This window comes from Cyanistes caeruleus, chromosome 2 (assembly GCF_971803275.1).
Source record: "Cyanistes caeruleus chromosome 2, bCyaCae1.hap1.1, whole genome shotgun sequence".
Lineage (NCBI taxonomy): Eukaryota > Metazoa > Chordata > Aves > Passeriformes > Paridae > Cyanistes > Cyanistes caeruleus.
This window is the reverse complement of record NC_141702.1, coordinates 5,293,289-5,310,742: the sequence shown is the minus strand read 5'-3', so window position 1 is coordinate 5,310,742 and position 17,454 is coordinate 5,293,289.

The following is a 17,454-nucleotide window of genomic DNA, read 5'->3' as shown; positions in this document are numbered from 1 at the left end:
TTTGGAGAACTGTTCCTAAGTGTGTCTGATCCTGTGGTTGCAAGGGGAGCTGGGAGAAATGCAGTGTGCACAGAGGTGGAAAGACACCTTCATTTGGCTCTACAGGAGGCCATGAAGATGCCCTGAAGCACTGGAGTATCCAGAGCTGGATAACATGGTCCTGGGACCTCTCTTGAGGTGCTCTGGTGCAGACACTCTTGAAGAGATTGAAGAGCTTGTGGAAGAAAAGGCTGCTGATGTGGTAGGCAGGGAATGTGGTTGGAATATTACAGGAGCCTTGCTTGGATTCACAGCTGAAGTAGATACGAGGTGGTGAAGTCACAGGATCATAGAATCACAGAATCATTAAGGTTAGAAAATTCCCAGCTCCCTCAGCTGCTCCTCATCAGAGCTGTGCTCCAGACCCTTCCCCAGCTCCACTCCCTTCTCTGGACACGCTCCAGCCACTCAATGTCCCTCCTGGATTGACGGGCCCAGAACTGGACACAGCACTTGAGGTGTGGCCTCACCGGTGTTCAGCACAGAGGGACAATCACTGCTCTGGTCCTCTTGGCCACACCACTGCTGGCACAGCCCAGGTGCCATTGGCCTTCTTGGCCACCTGGGCATAATAACTGTTTGCATTATGGTGAGACCCTTGGATTGGTTCTCCTGGTCTTCACCAACTGGTGATACCCACAAAGGCCACAAATCATTTTCTTTCTGATCTAGGGGGCTAATAGGATGTTAGGTACACACAGCAAATTATTCAGTCCCTTTATATCAGAGCCAGCATGATCCAGAGTGGGAAATAAAGGGCCTTGAATTTTGCAGCATCCCTTGTTGTTGTCTTTTGTTTTATTTTTTGTGTCTGCCATACTTTTATATCCTTATTACTGTGCAGACCAAGCAGAAGGGGTGAGTTAATTTTTTTAGGGAGATAGGATTCTTTGATTCCCTTTCAACTTCCACAGAAGAAATAGCCATGCAGCCATTAGTGAAATGCAGAGGTGTTGTTTAAGACAGAAGAACTAATTGTTTAGGAAAAGAAATAGGGGTTAGGAACATAAGAAGGAGAGATATTAAAGGATAGTCTGAAACACAGAGTTTGACTTCTAAAAATTTACTTATGTGTAAAGATAAATTCTGCCTAAAAATGCTGAATAAAATTTGGTTCCTTATTAACCTTGAAGATCAAAGCTTGGCTTTCTTCCTTTTCTTATTTTGTCCATTTTGATTCAATATTTGAGCCTTCACTCAGTGAAAGGGTGTTAAACGGGCCTTCCCTTGTGCTGAGTTGTACAGAAAGAGCTGCAGAAAATGAGATCCTATAGATAGTACACACAGTAAAATGTACAGAAGATGGTAGATATAATTTTATATTACACGTTTAGAAAACATAAAGATGGTGAAAATTATAGAAAGGGGGGTTTTTTCCCCCCTTAATTTTAAATTGTCCAAAAGAACAAGTTTGAAATAGCTTTAAAGGAAGTTTCTCACTCTTTGCACCCTGCACGATGCTGCAAGCTCTGAAGCGATGTTGCCACCTTGTGGAACAGGAAAAAAACTCTGTTCCTTTACAGGGAAAAAAATGCCAGCTGTCCCTCCTTGTACTTTCTGCCAAATTAGAAAGGACAGTCCTGTGCCTTGGGAGGAAAGGGGTCGGTGGGCTGAAGATGTGCTGGGAAGAAGCTGGAATTGGAGTGCCCACACCTCCACTGCTCATTCTCAGAAAGAAGTATATTGCTTTGAGTTTCTTCTTTTTATTTCCCATCCCCTGCACTCAATATCTTTTCTTTCTTCCTCAAGCACTAGTCATCTGCCCTCCGCCTTGCAAGCAAAATCTGTAATTTTCATAAAGTTGTATGGATTATCATCCCGTAAGAAGCAAAAAGAAAGATCCCCTGGCTTTTGTGCTCTGTGGTCCTGAGTCATTGCACAAGAAAAGCTCCCACTGACTTAGGGCAGACTTTTGTCTGGTTTCTGAAGCCACACTTCTCCGTGAGATTCATAAAGGAAACCTTCAAAACCTGTGGGTACATGCCCAGCTTGTGTGGGCCAGCGCTTTGGAGAACAAACATCACTTTTATGCTCAGGAAATCAAAACTGGGCACAGGGAAACGATCACTTTAGCTTTCAAAAAGAGTGAGTGCCTGACCTGGAATTTGCAGTATTTAATTTCAGTGTGGAACAACATGATGGAGAGATTTGGCTGTGTTTGGCAGGAGGATGCAAACCAGTATCACCAGGGACAGCTGCTCCATCATGGACACTCTTGCTGGCTGAAGAGCAAAATCCAGATTCCTCACATCTTTATCTTCTTTCTCTCTCTTATGGCATCCAGGGCTGACTTACAGGGTGAGGAATTTAAGGGAGGTTCTCAGAAAATGTTCATGCACAGAGGGGTTATCCTACTTTTTTTATTAGATTTTAGCTGTCCTGAGCTACTCTGTCTCTCCATGGAAAAGGGGTATTAGATTTTGTATCTACCAGTGGGCCTTAAACACCCAGAAATTATTACAACCAGGAATTCTAAAACCTTTTTTTCTCCCTTAATAACAAAAATTTTTTCTCTGCCAAAATGGGAGCTTTAATTTGAAGCCTGCTTTAACTAAAAAATGGGAATTTGAGTTTGCAACACATGCTCAGATGCTAGGATCTACCTGCATTCCATAATTTCTTTTTTCTTCTATTTTCTCCTGCCCTTGCTTCTTTTCTGCAGTGGTGAAACAAGGTAAAATAGAATACAAAATAAAATATTAAAATAAGACAATTTAAAAATAAAATCAAACAAAATAAATTAACCACTAAACAAAATTATAAGAGGGACACAAGAGTGTCGAGAGGGGAAAAATAGGGAATATTAGTAAAAGCATGTAGTTTTAACTCTACCCCTAAAATAAAATGAAAAAAATAGTCAAGACTTTTTTTTTTTTTTTTTTTTTTTTAATGAAAACTCTGCAGTGTTTCTGTTTCTGGTCAGCACTATTTATAAGTGATCACCACTGAATCGTTCAGCCTCTGGCAACGCCGGCATCCGACCGGCGGTGGGTAAACAGCAGCTCCCGTCATACAATGTGAGTAACAAACTTCCATTTACAAAATATGTTTACCCCACTATGTGCTTGGGCATGAATGCTACCTTCTTTTTTGTCTCCAGGTCTGGATTTCCCCTCCAAAGGGTCCTGGAGAGCCCTAGGAGCTCCAGCGCTTGCCGCGTACGTGCGTGCGCGCACACACACACACACACACAAACGTGGACACAGAGCCTCCCACCTTCCCACAGGGACGTGGGTTAGCAAGTTATAAATCCAAACCCATCCCAAGAAAGGAGGTCTGGCCAGCATGGCAGTCCAGCTTCGTGCTGCCTACAGCTCCGAGACTTTGGCGTTAAAGGAGCAAGGGGGAAATTGGTGTTTGGGGTTTATTTTTTAAAAATAACCAAATTATTTTGAAACACTGAGGTCTGGGCCACCCCAACAAGTTAAAGGTTGATCCAGCTGATAAAAAAACAGTGCCCTGATAAGGCCCTCTTTGGTGGCATTCAGGGGTGTTGGAGCCTGAAACTGAAGGTTTTCTGCATCTGCCCACTCCTCTTCACCCTACACAGCCCCAAAATCCTCATTCCCACCTGACACATTGCCAAACCTCTGGGTTACTCCCATCCTAGCAAGCAACCAGGATGGAAACTCCAAATGTTCCCCCTCCCTCCCCCCCATTTATTTGGCCACTTTGAACCACCTTGAAGTTCCATGGATGTTTACAACAGAATCAAAGGGCTCCTGTCCACACCAGTCCAGTACTGGGACTTGAATACATCCCTTGAATGGAGTCAGATTTATCTAGAAAGGAACCTTCAAGGCTATATAACTTTTATGTGTCCCCCTCTTTTAGATCATAGAGAAACAAATTAATCTTCAGAGCCTCTGCTGAAAGAAATGAATTCACAGAAATTTTGATCTGGAGTGCAGTTTAATAGTAATGATAATTTCTTGTAGGGTTGTATTTTACTTGGAACAATGTCAATGTCTATAAAAATGCTATAACGAATTGACAAAATGATTCCTGTAATCTTTTTCTGCTGTTTTTCTTCTACAAAGCAATTTTGGTTTGCAAAGACAGATGCAAGTCCTGGCAACTCAAGTGCCGAAGCATAGAAAGGCACAGTAGGCAATTCCATGGTCAGTGACGTACTTTTTATTTTTAAATCATGCTGGAGAACTGAGAAAAACATGGGGACAAAGTTTGCAGATTAGTGCAGAAAAAGGCTTGTGGGCAGCCAAGGGAGCCTGAAAGGTGAACTCGAGCCTCGAGCCAAAGGTGAACTCTCCAACAGGTGCGATAGGGTGCAAAGGGGTCACCAGTTTTGCCACTCCCAGTCTCTGATGCTACCAGGATCTGCGTGAAACTCCCCAAAACTGTGTCAGTAACCTGGAGTCTGAGCAGTGATTCTGCAGGTTTTAAGTTTTCCCTTTCTCCCTCCCATTGCAGCCCCATTGTTCCCCTGCAAGCACGACAGCCCTTTTCTGAAAAAAGTACTGAAAATGCCAGAGTTTGGACTATCAGATTTTTCCTTTGGACCAGTGAAGTGTAAGGAAGAAAAAGAAAACACCACTTACCAGACAGGAAAAATTTAAATCATCAAAATGAAATAAAACAGAAGCTGGGCAAAGCTGGTTTTAATGAAGACAATTACAGAGAGAGGTGGTGTTTTCCTTCCCTCCGTGTTTGTGTGTGTGCAAACCCACTTCTATCCAGTCACAATCAGGGAGCTGAAAAATCTGTCTTTAATTGCAGATGTTGTAAAAATAATCACATAGGAGACTAAACTAGCATTAAAAATGTGAATTCTTGACTTGTTGCCTTGGCGTGAAACATCTTTCTATTGAACTGCTTATAAAGCAGTAAACTATGAGTCAAAATTTCTTCAAGAAGATGCCTTTTCTTGTTATGGTTATTTTACTTCAGAGGGTGTTTCTTGGCTTTGCCAGAAAAAGGAGATGGTGGGGAATGTTTGCTCTGTCTTAAAAGACGGCTTTGTTTTTAATTATCCTTGCTGCAAAATACAGTGAGATATTTCTGCTTCCATTTTTTTCAGCTCAGATAAAATTCTCAGCATTTCAGCATTTTTTTCTCTTCTGCAGCTTTTTCCCATTTGAACTGTTATTTATTACTTCTTTACTACCTTTCACGCAGTTAAATGAAAATCTTGATGCTTAATGGTGAAAACACCCGAAAGGAATTTAATTTTATTTTCAGGGTAATGTTGCCCTCAAAAGAACAATCTACCTCCAAACAATGAGAAATTGTTTCTCCAATCCCACCTACCCTCCTCCTTCTTCCCTGAGTCTTCTGTTGAGTTTTGATCCTGCTAAGGGAAAAGGGGTATTTTGTTAGTTTGAAATCAGATTGCTGTTGCCTTTTTAGTACCTTTATAAATCCAGGAACATTAGCTGAAATGAAGTCTGGTGCAAAATGTTTCCTTTCTATGGGACCTAACACATTGAAGGGTGCCAGTAGGTGGTCACTGTTCATAGACTTTAAAATGCAGATTAAGTCCAGCTGAACTGTGCCAAACCTTGTTCAACCCCGTTGAAGTCCAAAATAAATTCACACCTCCTCATTTCTGTCCTATTAATCAATCAATTCAAGAAACTGCAGTCTGTGGTGGGTATCAGTCAGAGACTTGTCTGTTCACTTGGGCTGATGCACAGAATAAATGTTTTCATATATTTTAAAATTAATTTTATTTCCTGTGTCTATATTTTTAATTTTGTTTTCTTTTGCAAGAATGCAACTGTGACTACCTGTTGTCAGGAAGACCATAAATTTCAAAGTTAAAATAACATTATATTCCAGTATTTGTTTTTCAGGGGAAAAAATCAAAATAGCAATCTAAAAAAAATAAAGAGGAAACTGTGAACCCTGCTTTGTATAAATGTACAATAATAAGATTTATTTTTACTTTGGCTGTTTGAAACTTCTCTAAGTTTATGCCAACAAACATAACTAGAATCCTAGAATGATCATAATCCATCCACACCAAGTACAAAGAAGGGTTTTTCTTTTTTATGTAGACTTGACTCTCCAAAGTCAAATTGTTACGTGATGTGAAGGCAGTATTAGCTAATATTAATGAGCTCTTATTCTTTGTATTTTTAATATTCAAATTTGCAACAGCTTTGCACAGATCAATGAGATAAGGAGCCCCAAGGAAAGGGAAGAAATATTCTCTCCATTTTGTACCCTGAAACTAAGGCACAGAGAAGTTTAAGCAAAGTCTTGTGCCGAGGGAGTGGCAAAACAAGCAGCAAGATTCAGATGCCTTCTTGTTTCAGCCACATGAAAAGATTCTTTCCCCATTAAAAAAAGAAAAAAGAGGGAAAAAAGAAAAAAGTGAAAAAACAAGCAAAAAAATTCCACCAAACTTATTTTCAACTTTTCAGCCATTAGTCTGTGTCAAGATACTTTTTATTGCACTGTGAAAGGTTAATTTCTTAAAAATACTTTGCTGTGAGATTTTGTTGACAGCTTTCAAAAAATCTGAGTGGTTCAACTGGCTTCCCAGACTCTACATCCTCTTTTATTCCTTCAGAGGTTTCTAATAAATTTATTACTCCTGGCTTTTGAGAAATGTGGTGCTGTGTTCCTTTTATCAGATCTACTAATTCTGTTATTTCACAGAATCACAAGATGATTTGGGTTGGAAGGAACCTTTAGATGTCACCCAGTGCAAAACCCCTGTGATGAACAGGAGCACCTTCCATGAGATCAGACCTTCAGAGCCCTCTCCAATCTGACCTTGAATGTTTCCAGGGAGATTGAATACAATGTCTACCAACGTGCATTAAAGAAAGGTTGGAATATTACTTGGCATTCCCAGGATGATGTTTGGAGCTTTTGGAGATATCTTCATGGCTGCTGTAGTCTTCTCCTCTAGCACAGGGTCCTATTTACGTGTTAATAGGTTTTAAGTTTTCTAAGTGAATTTCTTCAGGACTTGTGAGTGAATGACATCTGATCTTGGCCATTTCTTACTGTTAAATTTTATTGGCTTGTTCTAAAATTTCTGCTAATAACACTTCATCTTGACACAGCTCTTGAGCTTAATCCAACACAGAAGAACCTTCTGTTGCAAGAACCATTCACTGTTTCTTGACAAACAAGTGTTGAGCTTTTCTGCTGTGTTTTATCTTGTCTGAGAACTGTCTTTCCTTTGAATCAATAGTTATTTCTTTGAGCTCTCTGAGAGGCAGCTTTTATTTGAAATACTTTTCAAATAAAAATATTTAGAGCATTTTCTTAAGGTGTTTTTTATTGGTTTTGGTAGAGGTTTCCTCAAATTATGTCTTGTCCTGCTTTATTAATGTATTAATACTTAACCTAATACAGTATGCTCTTCTCTTTTTCCTCATTTTTATAAAAAAACCCAAAAACCTTCTTATCTTTTAAAAGGAGATAAAATCAGAGGAAATTTTAGGGAGAATTTTAGTTGATCAATATTGCAAATCATTACAGTACCTCATTTTTAAAAGTCTCCATAGCAACTGCTGTCATTTGAGCCTTTTATCTGTGCCTTTCTACTTCTTAAAAAAACTCCTGACTTCCTCCTTTTCAAGTGGTTTCATTTTTAAACATTACAGTGGCAGGTACCTTTTTCCTTGTTTTTTTGCATTATGGATGCTGTGTCTTGCTGATATTAAACAAATATATTCAGTTGTTCCTGTTAGTCCCACTGTTTTCATAGCAGTACTGCAGAAATTTTTGTAAATGCAATATTATCCATCATTTTTTTAGGACAAACAGAAAGAAAATGTAGATCGTAATGATGATTATTAGATGATCTATTAAGGAAAAATAAATATTTTTAAGAAGAGAATGATCGGAAAAAATACTTTTTTTTTCTCTTTCTTCAGAGAAGAATGAGAAAAAAAGAAAAAAAATTCAAATACGAAACCCCTCTCTCAGCCTTCTCAGTTAAATTGAAAGACAACTTTCCCAGCTGCACTAGGAGAAGTTTAGATTAGATATTAGGAAAAAGTTCTTCACTGAAAGACATGTCAGTCATTGGACCAGGCTGCCCAGGGAAATCACCATTAATGAAGGAGGGTAGATGTGGCACTTGGGGACATGGTTTAGTGGTGAATATGGTGGTGAATGGTTGAACTCCAAGATTTTAGAGGTCTTTTCCAACCTTAATGATTCAGTGAAATCTGGAATTGTATGTGGAAACCTCTGTGGGATAGGAATGACAAATCATGGGTGACTTGTGGCTACAGCCTGTCCCTTGCTGTGCTCAGCTGCCTGGACACAGAGGTGCATGTTAATGTGTGGTGGCCTCCAGCAAGCCTGGGCTGGCTCCTTGGACAGATTTCTGTGCTTGGCTCTAGCCTAAACTGAGAAATCTGCCAAGTCTTCATTGACACCTTGCACGTCATGTCATGTGGGCAGATGCAAGCTCAGGTGGAGGAATTTGGATGGGAAAAGTGAGGGGGGGATAACTGAATACTGAAAGGGAACTGCTGGGCCAGGAGGGCGTTTAGCAGTGAGGTTCCTTGAGGAGTAGTCAGCATTTCCTGATGGCTTATGTACAGATGGGAGGAGATTGCCATGGGTGGCCACTGAGAGAAAGTGGAGGAGGGTCAGTATCAGGTGAGGAAATATAAAGTTCACTGACTTATAAATACCCTGCTGGCCTTCTCAGTTAAATTGCAAAGCTGGGATGGAGCATTCCTCTGCTCACATGTGGAAGGAAATTAAGTCTCTGCTTTATGATCTGCTCTCCTGTAGTTTGGGGTCCCTCTGGCTATGCAATGCTGAAAGCCAGGGTGAAACCAGTGGGCTGGCTTCCAGAGCCATTCTTGCATGCCACGAGTGTGAGGAAACCCTCCCATCTGAGGTGCAGTCATAGGACACCAAAACTGCTGGTTTTAGTCACTGCAGAGAGGCACTGACTCCACTGACCTCAGGTGCCCTCAATACCTGTTAACTAAGTGATTAATACCTGTTAACCTGTGGTTTCACTGAGAACTTGCTCGCACTGGGTGTTGAAATGGTCAGGCTAAAAATGGAGGGAAGAAGCTGGGAGGTTATTTGGGGGCAGCAGTCCCATCAAACCAGTGATTTCCTTCTTGGTGGTGATCGTATCAGCTTATTTTATGGGTATGTGTGAGGAAAATATAGTTGTTGCAGAGTGTTATCAGCAAGAGCTGCTCAGACATGCTTGTGGTTGGGCTGGGGGACCGATGCTAATAATTCAAGTTATCCCCATCCAAGCTTTAAAAGCCTTCTATTGTGGTAAAACTGAAAGCCTCAGGAAATGTTTGCACAAACTCAGCAAGAAGGGAAGTTATCACCAGTTTCAACTCTGTATAACTCACATGCTAAAAGTGACTAATGCTTGTAGATATATGGGGCTCTTATTCAAGGACACTTATCTCTTGCACAGTTCTTAGCCTACTGCCAACCAAGGAAACTGTCACTGATTTGAGTGGTAGAATAATCTAAACTGTTCAAATAATTTACTAAAATCTCAAAGCCTGTGGGGTCCCATCTACTGGTTATTTATGTCTTTTGGTACCAAATTGCCACCAGCTACCATTATCTTAAGTGGCAGCTTGAAGTCCTCAGTGCACTTGTTTTAAATCACACCAATTAAGGAGGACAGTGCCATTATCCCCACTTTTCAGGCAGAATAAGAAGCTGAGTCAAAGCTATATTAGGAACCTCAAAGCTATATTAGGAATCTCACACTTATGGGGGGAAAGGAGGAGTGCAAACAAAGAAACAAAAAGTCCTTGTACAAGTCCTTGTGGAAAATTCCTACAAAGCAGAGCAGCAATGAATTAAACATAGTCCTACAACTCAGAGAGCTGTGATTCCTAAATGCTCTGCTGCAGGATCTCAGCCCCTGTGAATTGTCTGAGCCTATTGCTAAGTAGAGTTGTATCTGCATCATCAGACTCCATGTGACCCCAACGACCCAAAAGCCTCTTCTGAGAGAACAGAGCAATGACAAAGACAGTGGTAACCACCTATGTGTGACTAAAAGCTTGGAGGGAGAAATTCAGGTTTTGTTAAATAAATCGAGTGCTTGAATATTAAAAATATTTATGCTCCCTCATTGTAAGGCAATCTTCCTACCTTTAACTTACTCATCTTTGGAACCACTGGAAAGATGTTAAACTGAGTCCCTGAAGAGCTAAAGCCTACAGTTAGTTAAGGAAAAAGTATAGAGGAAACAAGAGTTTTGTGCAGATCCTTGGTTCCTTTTTAGGCAAGGGTGCCTGCACCCAGTCAAACCATTTTCAAAGCACAAAGCATCTGTTTGGCCTGATGAAAAGGGGTTCTTGCCTGATCTGAAGAATTATAAGGCTACTCAAGCCTTTGGCTTTAAAATTAGAATTTTTTTTTTCCTCTATTAAAAAAAAAATGTAAGTTTTATGTAATTGAAATTATGTTCTTTAAAACTGCACATAATCTTCAAGTGGAAATACATCCTGTCCACAAAATTTGACAGGATTAATTACAAATGGGCTATAAAATTTGTTAAATGTTAACGATTTTTGAAGTCGTGCATCCCCTTGGGTTTGACTATTTTTATATTCTGCAAGATGTTTCCAAAGTGAGTGGCATCTTTTGGGAATCCTAGAGGACTGCAAGATGCCTGGACTTAAATCATTCCTCTAGCCCCAGGACTGGCCCAAATCTTCTCACCTCCATGATGAGAAGAGGGGATATCTCAGTGCAAATCTGTTATTCTGTTTCCTCGTGGGCCTGGACACATTCATGGTGGACAAACGAGCTGATTTTCACTTACTTCATCCCTCAGTTGTGACCATCTCATCCACATGAACGCATTCTGCCAGCACACATGACCACAGAACTTCTGAACAATTTGCCAGGTCTGATATTCCAGATAAAAATTTCATTAAACTGAGCAGTTTTTCACTGGCACATAAAGCAGTAAGAAGACACCTGATATTCATTATCTTTTATCACTACCAGTCTTGTCTGGACATAAAAAGCTCTATAAACAATGGTCAGTCTGTGGATTGTCTTAGCTAATGTATCATCATTACTTCAGCCTTAGTCCTCTACCATCAGTGATAAGTAGGTCTCCAGGAAGAAACAAAATACAGTGCCAGGAATTAAAACAAAAGATTCTGAAGGCCAAAGCAATTTGAGGATCAATCTTAAAAAAAAAAAAAATATTAAAAAATCACCAGAAAGAGGAGACAGCTGCAGGGCTCAGCTGGCCACACCTGAATCTCATGAAAGAGATGATGGAAGAGGATACTGGTCAGCTAAAGAAAACTTAGGAGCTTATTGTAACAGGAAAGAGTACTAAGGGACAAGAACAATGCAGATGTAAACCCATTCCATACAAAGAGGACTAAGGTGAAATCAGGGAGTTGCAGGCTTGCAATAAAGTTAGACTTTGACAGTAGGCAAGGTCTTGGAGGCATTAGCAGAGGATGAGATCACAAAACATCTGGAAAAATATGAGCTGATATAAAGGAATTGGGAGAGTTTCTGGAACAGAAAGTCATGTCTAACAAAATGGATTGAAGTTTTGTAGGCAGATGAGAAGTGACAGGGTGAGTTCTAAGTTCTTCACAATTTTATGGTGGACCTTAACACTTTTCCAGACAGTGGATGTAGCTGTGTATAAAGGGTGATAAAGGGTGCTGCACATCTTCATGAAATAAATAGAAGCCTTAGCGATCTGGAGTAGACCAAAGTGGCAAAAGAGACAGATTAAAACAGAAAAGTTTTTATGGAACAACCCAGTTTGACTATGCTCCTTCCTGGATCTTGTTCCTGAATAATGCTCAGGCAGCAAAGCTGTCAAAGGAAAAGTGGAGAGCAATGACCAGAGGCCAAAACTGATCTGAACAGTCTTTTCCATTCTGTTTTGTACATTCATGCTTCCGAATTAGTTCACCATACTTTCTTTTTTATTTCTAACAGGTGTCAAGTTGCTTGTTGTGCAGGCCCAGGACAGTATGTTGCTTTGAGCTGAGGCCTCTAAGCAGTCTGAAGATTACTTTTTTTCCTGGGGCTGTTTAAACCACAGACAGTGCTCAGTTGTGGAGAGAGCTGCTGAGCTATGTAGAGACAAAAGCTCAGATCCAGGAACCTGTAGGACCTGGGAGCTGGGAACCAAAATTCAATCTGCTCAGTCTGTGTGTTTCCTGCTGAAAAAATTCCAGTACCTTCAAGAGGTGTGCATAGCATAACCACAGAGAGAGAACTGAAGTTAGAACTGCAGCTTTTAGATTTTTGGGAAGAAGACACTACCTTATCTTTGTTACCTCTGACTCTACAGGCCTCTTGAGAAAATTTTGGTGAAAAAAAAAGTCACATAGACTTGGGAAAGGTTAGAACTTGGATCACAACAGAATTTAAGTGGCACATATAAGAGTCCAGAAAAAATTATCATTAAATTAAGGTGCATTTAATGAACTTATGGGCTGTGTAATAAGCAGTTCAGGAAAATATATGGACTGGTTTCTTGTCTCTCACAAATCTGGGACCTAAGTGAACTGGGTCCCATTCCAGAATGACTGATTCTAGACAACTGTCCTGGGTTAATACAGATACAATGCCTTCATTTCTGAATTTGGTTATTCACCACATATTTCTCCTCTGCATTGCCTGGCCTGCCACTGACATACTTTGAATTGTGCATTAATTCTTCTACTCATTCCATGTGTATACATGTGAGTCTGGCACACATTGGTCAGGACAAAATAAAAATAAGTGTTCTTGAGAGTCTAATACCGAAATCTTACAGAGGTTGTTAGTCACACCATGAATGCACATGGACTGATTCTTTTACCATATCTTTCTATTTTAGCATCTGCAATGTCACAAAATCAGCTTTTCCTGTGGTTTTCCAATTACTTCCTTTATTTGTCCAAGGTGGAAATAACACAATAGAGGGCTTAGCTGCAAAGTGAAAGTATTTCTACACTCAGTATTACATACAGAAAGTACAAAGGGCATTTGAAAACTGAATTCTAAAATTTTTCAGAGGTAGCCTGAACGGAGCCCTGCAGATAAACCAATTCAGCCACATGCTACCTCAGCCTCCCACGTAACATAATCTCTTCATAAATTTGGTGTGTTCCTTCATAAAAGGGATTAGGTTTCATGACATAACTACTCCTATGAGAAGGTTGCTCAAACCCTCACTCTTCTGACAGTTTAAAACTCTTTTCTAATGTCCATCTGAAATTTATTCATGGACAGTTAGTACCCATTTGTCCTCATGCCAAAATTGTCCTGTAGTTTAAATAGTCATATCAACTTTCAGCTTCTGTTTTGATACTTAAACCAAGCCTCTCCTCCCGTGTATGGGGTTCCACATTCCTCAGATGATCCCAGTGCTCTTCTCTGCACCACTCTGATTTCCAGTTCATCTTTCTTGACCACAGGTGACCTGAATTGTGACTATTATTCCTGAAGTAATTAGTTTTGTACCTGTGCAATGGTTGTCACAAACCTACAGCTTCCAATTTGGCTCACCCAGTGAAGACATGTCATTGAAGTTCTGATTTTAGCCAGGCTGGTTTGTGTAATGAATACAATTCCCAGTATGCTTCCACAGTGCTTTCAGCTCCATCTAGACAAGAACCAGGCTTAAAAACTGTAATAAAAACCTTCTTCCATCAAGTTCTTATCAACCTACATTAGAATTTGAGTGTCTTTGAATTGGTGAGAATACAAATTGCATATTTTCATCTGAGCTGTTTAAGGGTTGTGGCTCAGGGACACAAGCAAATTATTGTGTTTTTGCAAGCTGCCATGTAGCAGCTGACCTACCAGAGTTGGCTGTGTTTGTTGCAAACGTGATGTAATGCAACACAGAGGCTGATGCTACGCTGCAGATGTTGTTGGATGCTGTGGATGAGGATTGGAAGTCATCTCCATAAAATTACTAACTTTAATAAGCTCCAGGCTAAGACACTCAGATTTAGTGCTCACATGCATTCACACTTCTGTTAAGGGCAGTGTGTGTCTGGACAATCATGAAGGGATGGAATGGAGAATGTTTTCATCTGGAACCTTGTCTCTGAGGCAGGAGGGCTGTCAATAGAGAGAGGGGGGGTCACTTGCAAATAACATTTTATGCCACTTATCTTCAGCCAGCCTGGGTTACAATCTGCCCCATAACTTGGAACAATGCAAGAGCTGATATACCTTCATGTGTTTTTGATGAAGCTGAGCCTGATATATAGATCAAGGGTCATCTGCAGTAATAACTTTTGCAAGTATTTTCAATGCATGCTGTAGTGTAGTGAGTGCAAGAAAAGTACAGTGCTCCTTCCTCCTGCTTCTTGAGACCAAAGAATGAGAATTGCTCTTTGACTATGTGGTTCCTGGTGCAGGGTACTGGATGGAGGCTCTGGATAATTTAGGTAGCTGGGTGGAGGTGTCTGAGTTCCCACTGTAGCTAGAGGGCACAAAATTGTTGTGGAAACACTGAAGTCCAGTAAGTTCTTCAGTTAGTAGTAAATAGATGTAAGTATTGTGTGATTCAGCTGCTTAGTGCCACCTGAGGTATCCTGCCCATGGCAGGGGGTTGGAAATAGATTTAGGGCCCCTTCCAACCCAAACCATTTTACGATTCTCTGAAATGTCTCAGCAGTGCCTTCCCTATGTCCTGCAGAACACAGCCCCTGTGAGTTTTTCTTGTTTAGCCAGTCCATTTCACAACTGTGAAAATAGGTCATTACCCATAATGTGATCCTGTGACCGATTCTCAGGTGTTTGTATTTATCTTCACTTCAGAATTAGTGTCACCCTGTGGATTTATTCAGTGCTCAGCACAAGCAAGCTTCTGTGAGTGGGACCTTCCCTGGGGTTTTGGAGTAAACCCCAGGAAGGAGGATTGTCTGGAATGAGAGCTCAGTGCTTCTCTCCATGTCTGGAAGGATCATGCTCTAGCAATTCCCCTGTCAATAGTGCTACTAAACAAGCCCATGTTTTTTTTTAAGCAGTAGAGATCCTGTCTACTCCCAGAGTTTCCAGCAATTCACATCAGCTTGCACCAAATAATAGGGACATACTGATGGTTTTTGTCCCTCAGAATAATTTCTAAGCAGGTGCTGTGGGCAAACATTCTTTTTCTTTTCTGTCCTTTGAAAGAGTCATCCAAGGCCTCTAATCCAAGCCACAGGTCAGAGTTGAGAAATGGTTTATAGTTGCAATATTTTTTTTTCCCTATGTGCTTCAAATAAAGAAAAAAAGCAAATTCAAGAAAAATGCTCTTCTACCTTCCCACCCCTTTCTAAGAATTCTTTTGTCATTTTCAAAATGGGTTGATTTGATTTCCTTGAAATATTGCAACACACATACAAAAATTGCTCCCCAGCTGAGAAGTTTTTATATCAAATTTCATCCCTTCTGCTGTTCCTTTATTTTTTTCTTCAGGAAAAGTTACAAACCCATGAAAACAGGAGGGTTTATAATGAAAGTGCTGGCAGGACCTTAGTGTAGCATTTCCAGATGTGCTGGTGCAATTAAGGCTGGTCAAATACAGTTGGATGAAATCAGAAGTGACCCAAAGTCTTTGTCAATGCCTTGAACTGAACCTTGAGGGGGCTGAGAGCCTTTAGTTGAGTTTTTCTCTGTGTTTTGGAGGGGGCTACTATATCACATTTTGAGAGGGAATTAAACATGAAGATCAATTTTTGAAGCACAGCATTTCTGCCTCCAGTCTCAGGCAAAATGGGAAGTCCAGAGGCAATCAAGAACAGGGCTCTCCCTTCCTTCTCCCACATCATCAGTACTGAGGTAAGCAGTGCCTCAAACACCTCCAGACCTTGGAATCCTTCTAGCAGCTTTCTAGCTGTGTAATTAGCCAAAGCAAAAAAATTTTGTATTTGGATAATTTGATGGTTTGCCTCCAAAACTGGCTCTGGATTAAAGCTCTGCAGTGCAAGCTCATCTCACAACAACTGAAGGATCTTATTATGGCTTCAGATATGCGCAAACACGCGTCCCACTTAAGGCCAGGGGAGTCCCAAGTGTGTATACACAGCAAGGCTGACTGAGTTTTATATTTTCCTTGGTTTTTCACTTCCCTGTTTGAGTCTGGAGAGGAAATGGATAATAGGAAAAATCAATATCTTCCCAAAAGGTGATTTGGGGTTACTGCAGTGGATTTTCTGTTCAGCAGTGTGTGTGGACACACAGCACCAAGATTTGAGAGAGGCAAGAATAACAGGAAGCAGAGTTTCTCCTTTGGGAGAGAGGCACTGTCTCTCATATCAAGCTCTGAAGGAAGCCAGAAAACCAAACCAATTCATGACAGAGGCTGGGAAGAGACAAGGTATCTTCAAACCTGTAGCTGAAAACAGAGGAGGTTTCTCATACCATGAGAAACCATGAGTTTGTTTTTCCATGCTGTCCCCTTGATTTGCAGTTGGAAACCCCTGCATAGGTTTCCTGCAGGACACTCCCTCCATGTCACATAATTTACTCAGAGAGGAAAGCAAATCCCAGCATGGTTTGAGTTTTGTGAGCCCTGTGTGACATGCTTCTCTGGATATCCATTCTGAAGCCACTCTCTGCTCAGATAAAATTTCTTATTTTCTTCCCAGACCCAGCAGCCCCCTCTGCCATTATTGAATAGCTGTATATATTAAAAAACAAATTAGTAGGCTAAGAGCTCTCCAAGAACACCCAGGTGCTGAGGAAGTTGTATTTGTGCCTCCAGAGGTGGCACGTTTTTTTCCCCCTCAGGTGATACCTGATCTAGTGTTATGGTATTGTGTTAACTGAGCATCATCGTGCTCGGAAGAGCTACAGCTCAGATGAGACATAAATTTGAGACCCTGCTTGCCTGCAGTGAGCACTTTAACCAGGGAGAAATTCGTGGGAAGGCAGAAGGGATGATGAGGAATGGAGGGGAACAGGGATTTCACTTGCTGTTGGCTGCCCTTCACCAGGATTCATCCAGAAGTGGTTTTTCCCCCTTTTTTACAAAAGAAATAGTGCTGCTCACCTTCACACTTAAAACCTGCCCTAAAAATAAAATACTCTTGCTGCTTCTTTATCTCCTCCATTGTGATCATGAGGATATAAAAGGGAGTGAGAGCTGAAGACCATCAGACCTCTCCACTTCCCTGCATGAGAAAAATGTGAGAACACAATTGGTGTCTTAAAATCTCTTGTGGCAAATAGACAGCATGACAGGCTCTGGTACCTCCTGAATCTGTCCATCACAGATACATGGCACTAAATCCATCTCCACCTCTCCAAAGATGCCCACTTGGCAGCCTCAGTGCCAGGGAGGGCTTGTTTTTGCTAGAAACTGACGAAGATTTTGAATACCTCTAGATATGTGAAAAGCACACGAATCTTCCAGGATTTACTTCAGGGCAGCATTTATCAAACCAAGGAGAAAGCTGTATCCTTGGATCCCTGCCATTTTAAAGCTCTGAAGATTATTTCTGGTTACTG